Consider the following 2,500-nt stretch of genomic DNA (forward strand, 5'->3'; position numbering starts at 1 on the left):
TCTGTTTACAAAGTATGACGGCGTTTTCATCTATCTAGCGGTCTCCTACATTTTTTTTTTATTAATATTTTTTTTTTGCTTCTGTTTTGCGTTGTTCCTGCGGAGTGATAGTTCTTGGTGAGCTCGGACGCTTTCCAACGCGTTAAGATTCTGGAGTGCAAACTTGTAAGAAACCTTTGCAATCGTGAGTAGTATGCAGTCGGCGCTGCTTGCACGCGATGTATTTTCGACGCGTTTTGTCCGTCTTATTGCCCGCGTGCGTTGGCGTACCTGGTTTCTGAAAGTGTGCGCGTCTCCCACGTGCATCTTAAACCATGCGTGGTCATTGCATGTTTTCGCTTGAGGAGATATCCATTTCCACCAGTGAGTAGTGTTCATTCGCCGCCGCTTCATCGCGATGTGCTTTTGACGTCTTTTTGCTTCTCTGTGCCGCCCGCCCTCCGTGCTTTCCGAAGGTGAGCGCATGGTTTCGCTTTGCAGTGCGCGCTCTGCAGCGTGGTGTTGTGGCGTGGTTCCGGTGAAAGTGCCTGTGGGTGACCTCGCGTGCGTCCGTAATTCCCTGCCTTCGGCCTACTCAGCGTGGACGTCATTTCTGTCCTGTGACCTGCTGCTCAGTGCTCAGTGCTGTGCTTGTGCAAGGCCTCTGGTGTGGGTGCCGTGTCCTACGTATCGCCCAACTAGGTTCTACTTGTGCCCCTTATTAATTCATTAATATGTGTCGTGTGTGTGTGTGCTCTTTGAGCAGTTTCCGTTCTTGTGCCGTCCGTCCAGTGAAAGGATTTTTTTATTTTTTTTTATTAAGTTACGGCGCTTGTTTTCGTGCAGCTCTACGTGGTCGTGTCCTCGTACGCAGTGGTGTGTTTGTGGAAAGTCTCTCGTTGTGTTGTGCAGTGCAGTGCAGTGCAGTGCAGTGCAGTGCTGTGCGTGCGCCAAAGCCTCTGGATAAAAGAAAAAAAAATATATATATATAAATACACAATTTTTTTTTCTAATTTTTTTTAAAATTAATTTTACATGTGGTAAGTATGCATGACTTATACCATCCTTTGTATTGATTTATTTGGGTCGTGTCTTTTTTTTCCACATTATTAGCCTTCTTGTTCTCCTCCTCCTCCTCCTCCTGCTTATCATTATTGTAGAAATGTTTTCCTTTTTCTTTTTTTCCTCTTTCTTTCTAAGCTTTTAGTTTCCACCAGAGTGTCGAACCAACTTTTTATTGGTTTGCTTCGATTTGCGGGAGCACAAAAGTAATGTAGGACATTAAAATAGCACAACAAATAGAAGAACAAGAGGTATACAGGACAGGCGCTGATGTTGAACTAGTTTCATTCAGGAAAAGTGAACATGTATATACACACGACAGGCAAAGCAGCACATATTCTTAAGGGCAGAAGATATTTGAGCTGGGATGCTGGTGTCTCCCAGCACGATCAAACCATCCGGGGCTATTGCCGCCTTCCCGGCTGCCCTCGGCACTTATCGTGAATAAAAGCTATATATGTATGTTTACTTTTCCTGGATAAAACTAGTTGAAAGTGAGTGCCTGTCCTGTATACTCCTTGTCCTCGTCTTTTTTGCGCTATTTTATATATTTTACTAAGATGAACCAACAGCGTACCGTATTAAAAAGAAAAAGAAGAAGCTAAAGTGATAATATATTTACCTGGTGCTTCTTTTCGCAATAGGCACTATTTCAAGAGTGCAAACGGGTATCTTTCCATTCATTTGTAGGGTTCGCTTATTTTCAGGTGCCGAGAAATAAATTGCTTTATCTAAATTTGATGGAGCGGTAAATGACAAGCTACATACATATCTTTCTTTCCTTGTTGTTTTTTTTTGTTTTTTTTTGTGTTATATTTTAGCCTGAATTTAAAAGTTATCAGTCTGTTGGGTCGCCTAAAATACAGGTGATTGGCATTTGAGGTTTTTTTTCTTTACAAGATAATGGTTGATTCAATTTAGCAAGTAAGCATCAATTGTGCTACTTTTTTTTTCCTTCATCTTAAATAGAGCTAAGCAATCAACTCGACATGACGGCTACTTAATTTGTCGCTTTCTTACCGCCTGTTTTCCGAAACTGTGTGCTTTCTTTTCGTCGTCATCGACTTTGGGCTGCCGCTCCAAGTCCATAGAGCCTTTTTTTTCAGCTATCCCTGCTGTACACCCTTGTACTTCTATTCATCGTCAGACTAATAGACAGTTATATTTTCTTCCGTACAGTTCCAAGTTGGCGGGTCAGTTTCGGTTCGGCTGAAACTAACTCCTCGGTTCCGGTTTTTCGTTCGCTTCGGTTTTCGGTTCGACACTCTGGTCTTCACCGTGCATGGCACCCCCCCCCTTCCTTCCTTCCTTCCTTCCTTCCCTCCCTCCCTCCCTCCCTCCCTCCCTCCCTCTCTCCCCTCTTCTCCTCCCTGCAAGAAAACAAACTGTCGTTTCGAAATGTTTTCTTACTTGAACGGTGAAGGTTTTCAAGTGCATTGCTTTTCCTCCTTTATTGAGC

The sequence above is a fragment of the Ixodes scapularis genome, unplaced genomic scaffold, assembly GCF_016920785.2.
Source record: "Ixodes scapularis isolate PalLabHiFi unplaced genomic scaffold, ASM1692078v2 ptg000854l_1__unscaffolded, whole genome shotgun sequence".
NCBI classification, from domain to species: domain Eukaryota; kingdom Metazoa; phylum Arthropoda; class Arachnida; order Ixodida; family Ixodidae; genus Ixodes; species Ixodes scapularis.